Source organism: Lepidochelys olivacea (genome assembly GCF_965140295.1).
Source record: "Lepidochelys olivacea isolate rLepOli2 genome assembly, chromosome: 2".
Classification (NCBI taxonomy): domain Eukaryota; kingdom Metazoa; phylum Chordata; order Testudines; family Cheloniidae; genus Lepidochelys; species Lepidochelys olivacea.
The window spans coordinates 208,516,580-208,531,857 of NC_140412.1; the positions used below are offsets into that span (position 1 = coordinate 208,516,580).

At 42.3% G+C, this 15,278-nt stretch overlaps 1 long non-coding RNA gene across 1 annotated transcript in view; it reads right to left on the reverse strand.

Annotated features, from left to right (window-relative positions):
* The window catches only part of LOC311515187, an 88,215-nt gene extending 76,356 nt beyond the window's left edge, over positions 1 to 11,859 (reverse strand). The window contains exon 1 of the long non-coding RNA XR_014710074.1: positions 11,798 to 11,859. This is a non-coding gene — a long non-coding RNA (uncharacterized lncRNA). The remainder of the gene's footprint in view (positions 1 to 11,797) is intronic.
* Positions 11,860 to 15,278: the final 3,419 nt, after the last annotated feature.

Below are 15,278 nucleotides of genomic sequence, written 5' to 3' on the forward strand. Positions count from 1 at the left end.
TTGCAGAGAAGCTAATGGGGGCAGGGGACTAGCTAAGGAGCCCAGAACTCCACCAATTTAGGCACATGAGCAAAAAGGTGAGAGAGACTGTTTTAAAAGGTGGCTGTTTCTCGAATCAAGAGGCCAGACCACTAGCATATATGCAAGAAAACCAGGCTAAGGAAGGCAGGAAGGATGCTGACCAAAACCCGGACTTGTTGGGGAGGAGGAGTGTTGATATCAGACTTGAGGGGATGTTCAGGACTATTTGTTATTTTTCAAAGAGCACTCTAGTGTGCTTTGTTAAGAGTAAAATGTCCATGGTTAAGAAATTCTCTATTCTTTGTTTTATGCCACTTTGTCTCTAAAGGCTTTACCTTAACCAAGCGGACACTGGGGAAACATGTCTAAGCAACTGGAGGGTGGTAGGGCTGGGGCACTGGTTCCAGGGTCTAAGGCAGCTGGACTATGGGATCCTACAGCCCAAGAAGGGTCTCAGATATGGGGTCTGCACCTGGGAGTGTGCCCAAGAGACCCACAGCTAGAACAAGTGACCAGCCTCTGCCCAGACCGGGGGGGGTGGGGGCGCGGCGTTTAGAAGCCCATAGGATTGTTACAGGGTACAAAGCCAATGTTCTGCCCACTGCTTATACCTCCTTGCTCACCGCTGTACTGGGACAGAAGAGAACACCTGGGGAGCAGAGGTTATGCCCCCCTGCAGAGCCATGAACCAATTAGATCTCACTCACCCAAGCAACAGGAGAGGATCCTTATTCCCTGTACAATCAGGTAAAACAAGGTCACAATCTACTCCAGTGAGACTATTTGCACTGGAAGTTACTACTCATAGACATTCTTTGACAGCCTTGCCATGAACTCTTCAGATTAGAACAACCAGTATAACCCCTGCCTTAGGGATTTCTTTCTGCCAGATGGTCCTCCAAGATTCTCCCCCTGAGGTCTAGGGGAAAAGTAAAAAAAAAGAAAAGAAAAAAGCAATCTGAAAAAAGGTCTTGTATTAGTCTTCAAATAAAGAGAAACAGCCCCCTTCCAGGGGGCTTCCTGGTCTCCAGTGTTCCTGCTAGGAGTCCAGACTGATAGGGAGTTAGAGTTCTGATTAGACAGAGAGCATTTCCTTGTCTCAGGCAGATTCAGAGTCCAACTCCCTCCACAGTCTCCCTGTTATGAAAGAAGGATACAGCCCTGTGGCTCCCAACTGTGACTCACTTGGGAGGCCTACAAATCCTAACAGGCCTAGGACTATATCCCAGGTTACCTTCTGTTTGAAAGAGAAGGTAGCCTTGCCCCACCCACACTTCAATGTTCTGGTTCTGGGGTCTAAACAGTTAGCAGCTTAGGTTCTCTTCTTGCTCAGTGGTTATTCTATTTGTTTGATGGGTCTGCATTGGCAGAGAAAGACCTGGAATGGGATAGCATGACATGGAGACATCCCTCCTCAATCTTAAAGCGCCAGCATATCAATATTGGGGGGTGGCAGAATCTAGCTCTATATAAACTCTCTCTCTGAACAGGCATCACCAGGACAACTCATTTGTGAAATTGCACAGAGGGATTCACAGGGCCACAACCTGAGATCTGTGTCTCTGTCCTACTATCCAAAATACATAACCACAACAAAGGAGGAAATGCCTTCCTTTGCCATCCCAACCCAAGGAGGAAACAGAATAAGACAGAGACAAATGGGGAAAGATAAAAATGCATACAATTTTGGATGAATATTTTTAATGTTTTCCTAGATTAATGGTATAAGAGGTGCATGAAATCCTCAGTGATAAACATGAGATAGATAGATTTGTTCTGTAATCCACAATCATACTCTGTAACTAAAATTCTCTTTTTAGTAAGCAAGATTTCAAATAGAACAAACTATGAACTTCATATGTATTTCAGTAAAACAAATCACTTTTTATTCTATTTTAGCTGACTGTTGTATTGGTTAGCCTTGTGTAGCTCTGAATTTAAGACTCTAGGCCAAATTGTGCCTTCTATTACTCCGGGGAGAACAATTTGGCCCTATTTTTTCTAGAATCAGAATCTATCTAAGTAATCTGAGGTTTGGATCAGTTATGTCCCCACTCCAAAGCAGATTGTACCTGAACTTACACTGAACAGGGCTGGAGAGAGAAAGAGGCATGGTCCACCTCTTCTTGTAGTCAGGACAGTTATTTAAGCTATAAGGAGTGGAGGGGCAGGGTGAGCTAGGGTTCAATTTAAGGGAACCCAGAGAAAGTCCACTAGAGCAAACTAGACACCATAAGCAAAAAGACTAAGAGCAAGGAAGGGTGTATGTAAATGCAGTGATGAGTTTGCAGCCATTCACGCAAAGCAACTTTTCCCCAGTTTCTGCTTTGCTGCATGTCACATACGAACAAAACCAAAAGACTCACAGTGGAACTTATCTGAAGTCACCAAGTTTTTCCTAATTTCAGGTAAAAAAAATTACATGAAACCACTGACTGTGCTTTGGTTTTCAATGGAGAACAAAATAGATGTAACCGGCATGAATTCTATATTAGTGGCCTATGTCTGACATTGACATTGACATGTGAGAGTCACTCATTTATGAACTAACGTGAAAGGTTCAGATGACAGTCCATACACATGTGTAGCATAGATGTAAGCAGTGTCAGGATGAGCTCCACTCCGCCATCTGGTGGTGAGGTGTGGCAAGTTGTGGAAAAGAACTTCAGGGGCCGATCTCATTTGCATAGGCACACCCACCCCGCCTAGAATGAGGCCATAGCTGCCCAAATGGTCACTTTGGCTGCTGTGGGATCCCCAGTGTCTCTGTTATTGGGGCAGAAAGAATAAATTGTTATCACCCTGATTATGGGAACTATTCTTGGAACTGTACTTGGCCTTTTGTTATGATGGAGGGACTCACCATCAACTAAGTAGCACTCGCGAGGCAAGGGTCAAGGGTTCCAAAACTCTGTGAATTAAGAAAGGCTGGGGACAAGTATTAATACTTGGTGGCATGGTCCCCTTACATGCTAATTGCACTTCCTCCTCTCTCCACTGTGGAATATCAAAGCTAATTTTGATTCCATTAGGAATCTAGTTATAGGCTGCTGAGCTGAATTCACTTTGGGCTAATGGTGCACCAGCACTGAGGCTCCCCTACTACAAGCTGAAATCACAAAAGAGCTAAAAACTGACTAGGAGCTGAAATCACTGAGTGTTAAGTAGTGGGGGAGTCTGAAGATACATTGTAGAGCAGTTTGTGGGATGGCTGGAGTGCCTTGTGGACAGGCTGGTGGAGCAGTTCATAGGACGGCGGGAGCTGCTTGTGGGGAGTGGAGCAAAGCAGTTCGTGGGGCAGCTGGCGGAGCGGAGTGAAGGCCTATGGAGCTGTGGGGCGGTCAGCTTCAGATCATGTAAGGTGCCCCTTACCTCTCTTCCTCCCCCATCTCCACCCAGGTTGGGAGGTAAAGCTCTGCAGATAAACTTTCAAACTCTGGGGCTGCCCTGACCAGGGACAGAGACTTTTGGGTCATTGGACTTTTGGGACTTTGGGTGATTTCGGGTTGTTGGACTCAAGAACCAAAAGGAAAGGGCATGCCCCAATTTGCTTGGGGTGGGTTTTTTTGCTCATGGGTTGTGTTACGAATCCTGTTGGTGGTGTTTCCCCAACATAATGCCACATTGTTTCTCTCTGTTATTAAAAGGCTTTTTGCTACACTCAGACTATGTGCTTGCGAGAGGGGAAGTATTGCCTCTTGGAGGCGCCCAGCGGGGGTGGTATATATTTGTCCCAGGTCACTGGGTGGGGGCTCAAGCCGGTTTGCATTGTGTTATTGGAATGAATCCCCTAGATATTGAACCCGGCCCTTGTTGCTGCCAACTCTGACGGGCAGAAGGGTTACATATATAAAAATGACTACATGCTCTCTGTGTTTATGATACACATGTTCTTTCTAAATAGGTCACCTCAAAACTTATCTAGGAGCAAACCCCAGCGAACAGTTTATAACAAAATCACAGATCAGATAAATGTCTTCTGGACTGGGGTTTCACAACAAAAGTTTTACCTGGCTCTAGTCCCAGTGGCTGTATACAATAGGCTAGCTTGTAACAGTCCAAAACTAGTATAGTTGTTGTTAACTCAAACTATTACAATCTAGTGGGGATATAACACACCTACTAAAACAGTTACCTAATAATAAGGCATATTATGGATACTATGAGGCCAGACTGTGACTGCCCCTGTGAGTATGTGCTAGAGAGGCAGGAAAGAAGTCCTTTCCCTTCTTAGAACATTCATTCAGGAGTGTGAACACTTTGGGCTGGATCCAACACCTACTGAACTCAATGAAAAGGCTCGTATTGGCTTCAATGGATACAGGATCAGGCCATCTTAGCACAAAGAGGGACATCTAGCACAGCCAGCGGAACTGCATGCTCCAAATTGGGCATGGTTAGGCAGGTAGGGGATGGGGGTCTAACCACCAGGGTTCTTTTATGGCCTGGAGGCTGCCCCTGGGGAGGAGAGCACATATTACTCCTTTTTTAAAATGAGTATTAAATGCTGCTCCTGGCACTGGTCCTCCAGTGCCTCTGGAGCCATTATGCAGGCTTATGACTTGTGACACTGCCACTAGAATGCTACACCCCCACTCCACCCCACATGCCCCCCTGACACTGGTTCTGATACCCACAAGCTAAATTATGGGTAAGTACACATTTGACCACACATTTATTTATTCAAAAAAAAACTACATTACAAAAGTAAGTTAAATACACAGAGCTATGTTTAAATAATTCCAAGGAACAAAAATCCAGGAAATTCATTTAAACTGTACTTCTTTTCCCCCTGCTATTTGTAGTGAGGGTGAAGTGTCAGCCATAACTTTGAATTTCCTGGCTTTCTTTGTTTTGAAAAACTCAAGTGCTTGGCGTTATTTAAAATGGGGCTGGTTTTGTGGGAGTTTTTTGCATTTAGTTGTTTACAGAGAAAAAAGTTATAAATATATATTCATACAAGATACATTTTAAAGACTGCAAGTACCTGATCCTCAGCTGGTATAAATGATCTATGCCAGCTGAGGAACGGGCTCGAAATGCATTGAAAATACATTCCGGCTAAATCAGCTCTCAATAAACAGGGAAACATTATAGTTCATTTAGATGATTTTAAAATCTCTATCACCTGGTATAAAATTAGCTTTGTAACTCAGCACCACCCGTCATCCTTATGGAACGGTTCTGAACACTGCGTTTGCCTTAAATTTCCCCAGCCATCATTGAAATGTAAAAAAGCAATTGACATAACAACATATCAGATGTGGATTATTGGTTTAGAACCTAATCCAGATCCCAGGAAACCTGTCAAGCAGATATCGAGAACGCCTGACAAGGAAGCGTGACATCTGCAGCAGGGGTGATATGCCAATTAAGAGAGCTTGTTTATAGCAACTTCACATGGCAATGTGAACGGTGAATGTAAATGATCAAAAGAGGCTGGGAGGCTCTCCCATCATTCACAAAAGGTGCTTAGGCGCTGGTTCCTTTGAATGCTGTTTTAGTAGTGGTCTAATACAATACATCTTAAGGAACATTTATACTGTGTTCACTGTGCATTCAACTGTGGCCACTTCAAAGGTTTAGCCAAGTATTTTATGGCCATGGTAAAGGGTTCTTATTGATTTAAATTACAAGCCTGGCTCCCGTCAGCTTCACTTGAGGGCAAAAATGCAATAAAATATCCCACAGCACAGAGACAGACATATTGCATTGACAGTCTTAAGAGATCCTTTTCATTATAATCACCCTCCGTGATTTTTTTTTTTTAAGGACATAGAGATTTTTCCATTCTCTTTAGGTTTGGGGGGTTTACCCCTGAAATCTAGCATCAGGCCCATCCAAGAGAAGGCACACATCAAATCCTGTGGGTTTTCGTTTTTTGCTATTTGTCAAAGACATACAGAATGTTTCCAGCATGACATTGATATATTGGCGAATGTTACCATGGAGTTACAGGGTTTGGTCATAAAATCATTTGCATACACAGCAAGCAAAATCCAAATGTAATTGAAAGGAATGACTGACTAGTCTCTCTTAGTGTCTGGAATCCATTCTATTCCATTGGGGGATTAGTTGTCATCCAGAAAAACTTCACTCGGGATTGGGGGAGTGGGGGGGAATGTTTTATACTGGTGTTCCTACTACTGGAAAGTTATGAGACATAGAAAAAGAAGAGAAGCCATCAATATGAAACATTGTTTATTGTTTTCTCAGCACAGCTGTATTATAATGTAGTCAAGGAGGAGGTTTCCTTACCAAAGGAGTATAAAAAAATAAAACTAAACCAGGCGATATTTCTGTATACTTTATATGCAGTTTCTTTATAATAAGTTACCTGAAATGCATCCTAGGTGGAGATAACCTCTGGACACACACGGAAAATAGCAAATGACTATTATGTGTCTGACATTTGAAATAACATGTTTCTGGAGGGTTGGCATTACAAGAGTCATTTCACTTCAAAATGTTATTCCTAATGTAATTTTTTTAAATTCATAAGAGGCACTTGCTTGAATTCAGCATAGCACTAAAGTCACTCACAAGACAGAGGTCAAATTCATTTCATTTCTTTTATGTTTTCTTCTCTCTGCTGGATGAAATAAATGATTAAGCCTAGAACACTTGGCAGTTCAGTGAATGTGCTCGGTAGTACCATTACAAGATCGATTTTCTCAATACAGGAGTCTTTCTAGGGCGCACATTGCTTAGCTGACATCTGTCGCGGTTGTCATGGCAGCACCCTCTCCAGCATAGTGAGAGGTCAGGCCTGACAGAGAAGGCCTCGCCAGTTTTACCCTAGTCACTTCAAGGTTAACAGCCAATGGACCAAAGAAATAGGCAATTATAGTACAGTCAATTCTGGTTAAGGAAATATCTGAGAAGTAAATATATCTGATAAGTGAATGAAAATGAAACAGCCAGTGTTATTTAGTCAGGTCTGCATTACCATCAGTATCCTTTGGTTTGGGCTTAATTGTTTTCAAATGTAATTTCGCTATTAAAACTCTAGCAAAGAAAATGATACATTAAACTTACCCTGCCACCAAACCCTGAGACCTGCATCGTGTACCTGGAACTCTGGCTGGATGGCTAAGTCTCCTTCGATAGCAAGTGGAAAGGAGCCTTTATTTGTACACATAAATGGGGCAACAACACCACAAACAAATGGGCACACAATTACTCAATCTATGCATACAAATGCAGGTTGACCTGATACAGTCATATTTTAAAACGTGGCCCCGAATATCCTAACATCCATTCTGAATTGTAGCAAAGCAATTTTTTTTTCAGTCAAAAGGACTAGATGGGGTGGGGTGGGGGGCTCAAATGTAATTGTCATATAGAGAGAGTATTATTTTAATTGATACCCTTAAAATGGGACTGGAAAAATGACATGTGGAACTAAAATGTAAAGATTTCCAATTACACCCAGCATAGATCAGGAATTCCGCTCCTGACAATGCCTGCTCACAATGTCTTGGAGTTCATTATAGTAGATATATTCCTATTATCTACTCTTGATTAAATTCACTTTCAGGGCATAAGACAACTAGGGCTCAGAAAGGAACTCTCCCCATGATTGTTTATTTCATAATTTTCCATTATGGGAGAGTTTCAAGCTTACTGTGAAGCACTTGCAACTGGCCTCTGATGCAGTCAGGCAGGACTAGAGCAACCATTGTTCTGATAGATTCCTGGTATGGCCATCCATATGCTTAGCAGTAGTAGGTTAGACCATGGAAACAGGAGATATTTAGATTTTACTGAAAATTATAGGAATGATAATACTTTTGCTTTTATTTGGCCTGTTATTTGGAGCTGACGACAATGCCTAAAGTAAAATGCGATTTGAATAAAAAGGCTGTTTCCATTGAAGTTTAACTCCATTAGTGGTCAAGGTTCGTGATACTATCTTTCATGGGCAGTTATTGTCAGGTTTTCACTGACCTAGTAATTGCGCAGCATGAGGTGATAATAAAAATGGGCAGAGTGAGTTGGAGTGCCTGGTAGCCATTCACTGGAGGAATAGGCTCTGGCCCTACTGTGACAGTTGAGTGGATGGCTTCCTCATGGTAGCAACAACAGGTGGGTGCTGAAGCTGTGGGGCAAGAGAATCCACTCCAGGGGCCCTGGAAACTGGCCAAAGGTTGGAAGGACAAGATCATGCAGCCGTACCTCCACAATCCTTCATCCCCACTTCAGTTAGGGGATTCTTTTCCCACCCCCCTGAAAGGGGAAGGCAGCTGAGCAGGGCTGGGCAGACAATTCAAAGAGCTTCTGTGTCTACAGAGCCTTCCTCTGAGCCTCCAAGTCAGCTGTAGCATTCAGGGGACAGGTGTTTCTACTTAGTGCCCTCCAAACAGGCAGATGTGCTTCAGAGGCTCCCTACCCCATGCACCTGTGTCTAACGATGCCCGATCCTTTCCCATTATCACTGGGACGTGGGGTGTGATTGTAGTATGTCTCATCCCTCTCCGCCGAGGTATGATTCAGGAGGTGAGGATGCTTTACCCTTTCCACACACACGTGCCATCTGATCCTGGAGTGGTTCTCCCTTCCTTGAAGCTTCAGCAATCATGCTACCTACGCCCACCTGCCCCATGGCAGCAGCAAAGGAGAGCCCTACTGGGAATTGGGGCTTCTCAGCCATCATAGCAGATGGGCAGGACTTATTACATTTCTGAAGAAGAGAGCTTCCGGGGAAAACTGTCAGTGAAATGGTACCATCATTGCCCTTTACATCTTTGCTACTGTCATTGCTGTTGCAGGAGTTCACACCAATCCAGATTAGACTATGCCAGAGGCTCTGCCTCCTGTCAATCCCCTGCCTTCCCCCAGCTCAGCAGAGTAGAGGATTGTTCATCCTGGCAGCTGTGGCTACTCCTGAAACAGGCTATTTAAATCAGTGCAAACATTCAGCTATAATAAGCAAACCAAACAAAGAAAAAGAGATATGGACAGAAGAGAATGGAAATGGAAAGGATGTGGGAGAGGGAAAGAGCATAAGGAAACCAGAGGGAGAGGAAAGGAGAAGGAAAGAAGGGATAGAAACACAAGAGGAAAGGGAAAGAGCATAAGAAAAGATGGGGAACAAAGGGCAAAGAGTGATCTGTGTGGAAATGGAGTAAAGAAAGAAGATAATGGATGAGAGAGCAAATGGAGAAGTAGGGAGATGTGGCTAGCAAGGAACACAGAAGAATGGAAACAGAAAGGAAAAGAGAGGGGAAAATAGGGAGAGGGACGGGAAAGATGAGAGGAAAGGATCTAGGAAGAGTATGGTTTAGTCTACACTCAGTTTACCCTCAAATAATGGTAGGAAATGATGTGGCCAGTTTATTAACAATGGAAACTCCACAACACTGGGACATGGTTATTGAGAAAAAAGACAATCTTCCTCCCTAAGTCAATGATTTAAATCCAGAGTCTAAATCAGAACAAGATGATACTTTCCATCTCTCCAAAGAACCCTATGCAATCAACTTTTCAGATTTAGGCACTGATTTTGGAGGCCTTCAGTTTTGGGGTGCACAGCCCTACAGACTTTGGGCCTGGTTTTCAGGTGGACACCCACATGTACGTAGCTATGAAGCCCCTTTTGTGCCCATGAAAGTTCTGACATGGTCATCCAGGGAGGTGGGATTGGGGGTCTTACTCCCCCTTGATCTTCAGCGCAGCCCACAGACACCCAGCCACAATCTAGCTTTTGAGAAGTAATGGGTCTACTCATGGTAGCAAGCACTGTTCTTGGTAGCATGCACAAGTTCAGGCCCCAAATTTGCATTTCTCCTCAAATGTATCTCGATGCAGAATGGACACTTTTGCTCCTAGATGTTGTGACTTTCTCAGAACACTGAAATCTGAAGATCCTAGGCCAAATTCTGCTCTTTAGTTTCAAGGGAGTTTCGATTTACTGGCATAACCAAGAGCAAATTTGGGCCAAAGAAAGCCTAAACAGAACGAAACTCAGTCCACCACATTTGTTATTGAAGACAATGGAACTGCAAGTGCTCATCATCTCTGAAAATTGGGCCACAGTGTTCAATTTTACACCAACTTTTCAATACCACCTTGGCCTGATGATTTTTAAAACTTATTTAGAATTCTAACGGGCATACTGATTTGAATAAGTGGCCTGGCATATTGTGATGCTCTCCTGTGCCCTGCTCACCTTCCCATCCATCCTGTCCAGGAACTGAATGGTTTGACAGTGCCCTTCTGATGCCCTGTAGACTCATGATGTGCCTCTTGATGTCTGAGTGTTACTCTCTCTGTCTGCTAAGAAATTAATTTCAAAGTACACCATGTTTTTCCTGAGAACTCCCATTCGGTCTTTAAAAAGAAATGCTTATCCTTAAGAAGGGCATAGACTCCATTTATTTACCTGTTACATATAGTGAAAACCCTTGACTGAAAGCTCTTTGGGGCAGTGACTGTCTTTGTGAAATGTGCTCGTATATATAGTGCATACTAAAAAAGGGACCATGGTCCCTGACTAGGGTCCTTATGTGCTACTGCAATAGAAATAACAAAAATTAAATATGCTTCCCAGTTCTAGGGTCACAGTGATACCATTGTCTCCCATTCTGGTCATGTTCATTGTCCCACATGTATTCATATTGTCATTTAATTTCCCAACCCTGATATAGTCTTTATGTAAACAAGACAGTGCAATTTATAATGTCCATATACTCTATGGAAAGCACTAGTATGATGTAGCATTTTAACCTTTTAATGTCCTATATTTCAGCTGGCACAGGTGCTCAAACTCAAATCAAACAGATCCAAATCCAGTCAGGTTCCAGGCTATGTAATCAAGGGGGATTAAACAAGGTAATGGTATAAATGTATGTTATTCATTAGTTAGACCTCAATCATATAACACGGATGCTAGGGGCAAGATTGAGGCATTTAACCACATGCCTAAATAGGGGGCATAATCCTTCCTGGAGCTACTAGGGAAATTGGGTCTGTGTGGAATGGAGGTAAGGGGTACAGTTATGCAGACCTTGGGTTTCCCCAAGTGCAGGGGCAGTGATTGTCCCTGGCCCTTGTACTCAATGAGATAGTTGAAGGTTCTGTCTGCTGTCCTACTGCACAGAGGCCTAAGAACAGGAACAAGATTCCTCCAGGCCTGTAATAACACCACAGACAGAACAAAACACACTCTCAGGGGTAGTTATTATTATAGCTATTTTACACAGCACAACAAATACCATTTAACAGACAAGTCCCTGCACAGAGAGCTTAGAAGCTAAGATATGACCTGATGAGGGATGTGATCAAATGTTGATTAGCAGAAGGAGGGAGAGTTACAACAATAAGCTCATGTGGTTGCTTCAGCCATTAATGAGCACATCATAAGAGTTATATGTAAGTAGGATGCCCCTAGGCCATGATAGTATATTATAAGGCAAAGCAGAAATATAAAGAGTAGAATAATTTCAGAGACAAAAACTGTTTCCAAATTTATCCACTAGAAATAAAAAAAATAAATGGGAGACTAGATGCTCAAACCCTTGAACAGGGAGTATCCTAATAACCAGTAAGGCTGCAGAAAAATCAGAAAGAAGTCACTAAAATTTTACAAAAAAAGATAATTTCTACTTTGTTTAAATTCCATTTTCATCACAACTTCCCACCAAGCTCTACCTGACCCAGATTCTGCATTGTGCAGTTCTCAAACAGACTTCTGGACACGTGCAGCGCCCTGGCACTGGTAACAATCAATAAACCACACATACCATATTTTTCTCATTGCTCCCAATTAACTTACTTCATAAGTTAAAAGTGCTCCACAAAAGCTGGAGTGAAATTTTCCCAGGTCGCCAGATGGATGATAAAAGATGTTGTGCTCAATTTCTACAAAATGTTTGCTTTCACAGAAAAGTCCACATGCACTGCTGTATTTTTGAGACTCTGTGAACTCTAAAGGTCAAATTTCAAATGCTTTCACTTTTCCAGCAAATATTTGGCACAGTTCTACAGCTGACCGTACAGCATAAACCCAACTTGTACTGACATCTTGCTAGATCACCAGTGGGAGTGAACTTGTGGGCTTTGCCTAGGGCCCAGTGGACATTTCATTACAATCACAAAACCTACCAAGCTGGCACCTTTGTTGGCATTCTCAGCAGCGACACAAGGAATATGAGTGGACAGGGAGACTGAACTAATGCACTTTCGTTTGCAGGGCAGCTGATGTGATGAATCTAGCAAGAACCAAATTAAATTGATAAAAACAGAGATGTAGAACTAGAAAACCAGCGAATGCTGCAAGTTGGAACCAGTAAGCATTAGAAAAGGAAAGTGTGGAAGTTTACACAAGGCCTTCATTATACTTAAATCTAGCCAGTATTAATCATCCCTCATTTTCATAAGCATCACATTCAGTCGCTTAAAAGAAAAACCCCAACTCCAAATATCAAAATGAACTGAATGAACATAGTAAGTCACTATGTTCACTCAGTTCATTCTTCCTAACCCAAGGGGGCAGAAAATAAAGTACACTCAGGTACTTACATATGCTGAGGCATCCAATTGGATCAGCTGAACACATCATAAAAAAGACACTGTGGCTGAAATTCTGGCTCCACTGAAGTCAAGGAGAGCTTTGCCATTGACTTCAATTGAGTCAGGATTTTCACTTCTCTGTTTATTTCATTTCCTCCAGATTTCCCCTTCTCTCCTCCTGGACATTTCTCCTACTGTTTCTCCTCCCTCCTTCCTCTCAACTCTTTTTTAACTTTCATTGTTCCTCTGCTCTTCTTCTTTCCCATTCGTTCTTTTCTCTTCTCTATGTCTTACAACCTACCTTCCTTTCTGAGCTTGTCTACATTACACAATTTTGCCATGTTCCAACGTAGCTGTCAAGTTAGCTGACACAATGCTGTCTACGGCTTAGTCCTCAACAGCTTGTCAGCTAGCCAGAATTAAACCCTGTTGGGAGAAAAATTCCACCTCTTCCTGCGGGGAATCCCTGGTGCAAGAACTAGATTTGCAAACGTCACCAATGTTTTAGTGTGGCAACAGGCTGTGCACCATTGACGTCGGTTTGGAGCTCAAACCAGTTAGCACATGTTGCGCCAACCCCTTCAGTACAAAAATTCCATTGACTTCAGTGGTAGTTTTAGGCGCAGAGGGAATACAGAATTGGGCCTTGTGAGGAGGGGGAAAAAAGTGAAGCAAACTTCTATGCTAATCAAGATAAATCAAGCCATGACGTAGAACATAAGCACCATGCTCCATTCAATTCAACTAGGGAGCTCAACTTGTTCAGCACTGTAGGTTCTTTTCCATTTGTAATTAGAGCAACAAAGAAACAGCCTTTTCCTGTTCTGCTCCATCAGCACAGCTCCAGCAAACATCCTCATTTTCAATAACTCTTCCCCTTTATCTCACTCTGCCTGATGCCTAATAAGCTGATTGCTATTTACTTTGGACCAACAGCTAATCTGTTAATGATTGATTTTAAATTTTTACAGCCATTTGTCTCTGGCAGAACTTGAGACTGTGAGCAGCAGTCTTTTCCTACCTGATGAATGGCCTTTTCTTTTAAAAAAAAAAAAGATTTAAGTCAAAAGTCTTCACTGTTACGTTTTGCTGACAAACAGCTGATACTCAGTGAGCAAGGCTGAGAAATAAATGGTAAATCTTCATATAAAATTCACCAGCCTTTGAAACCGTCAGCAAATAATGTAAGTGGATATTTTGTTAATAGTGGTAAGGGGGGTAAAGACCTTCTACGTGTGAAGTAAAACATAATTGTACAATAAATTTACAGAGCTTAAAATTCTTAATTAACAAAATTGATGCTCATCAGCAGGACTGGGTAGGGGGAGTGTAAACTAATACAGTTACTGTCCTCGAAAATTATCTAAATTGTATACCATATGATATATGCATTGGCATGATATATGCCTAAACGGGAATTTCATTTCCCATTAAAGGACTGCCAAATAGACAGTAGTTATTTTAATTGGTAAAACACAGCAGTGCTGTGCAATTTAATTGTTGATTCTAAAAAGGGAAGAGTGAATGACAGCTGGGCTTATGTATTCGGAAAAGAACAGGCAAAATTCTACACCAGAGGGCTATGCATATTTATAAATACTGATTCTTCAACAAGCATTTAAGGATAGGCCCTTTAAGGAAAAAACTCCTATAGTGCTTTCCATCTGTAGATCTCAAAGCACTTTACAAAGGTGGGTAAGCATCACTGATGGGGAAACTGAGGCAAAAAAGGTCTGAGTTCAGATTCCAAATCCCCTAAAATTCAGACGTGGTCAGATCCAGAGTTTTGGTTCAGGTCCACACCTAGATAATGATCTAGCTCTTTGGATGAAATGCAACAGCTTTGTACTGAACTATCAATATACTCTAGCTATAAACTCTGTCTTATCCAGCTCAGAGACAGTGGTACATAGTGCAAGACTGATCCTGCAGGATCAAAGATGCAATGTAAATGGATTCTATGCCCTGAGGATGGCAGAGGGAAAGGGTGTGATCAGGACATTTCTATGCCATGTCAATCCTGCACTTCATTTTGGCTCCCTGTGGAAATTACAGGCAGGGTGTAAGTTTAGAGCAACCTTTAGGTTGCTCTAACACAGCACCATAAGCAGCTCAGTGAACGGGGTGCTTTAAGCCACCTTTGCACACCACCCATCCCATGCCTCACACTTTGTGCATTTTGGCCATATGTGTAGATCTGGACCAAAATACTTACCAAATTGCATCCATAACCTCTCAACTTCAGACAGAATTACACTAAGCTTAGCATCTTCAACATAAACTTAACTCTTTCTAAGGATGTTTTAAAATATGGAGTATCATTTTAACTAGATAAACAGGAAATTTACTGGTGGGTACAGTATAGCATTTTGGTATTACCAGTCAGAGTTACCAAATATTGTTATAGAGCCCTTGCTTTACATTGACAGGCTGGCTATTTGCAGAGCACCAAAAAGGAAATGCTCAACTGTCTGAGGGATAAAAGCTCTAATATTATTAATATTTTAGAAGCTGCAAGACATGGAGGTTCCATCCGCTTTCAGCAGTATCATGGAAAGAATCAAGCCAGCTTGAGAGCAGGAATCATGGGCCTCCACAATGGTCTATTGACCTTCTTGTGAAGCAGATATCATGTGACAGAGATTGCCTATCTCTGCAGACACAATGGAAACAGGAGAAAATGTTAAATATAACCAGGTAGACAGTGATGAATTGACACACTGAAAAATCGAACGCTTCAGTAA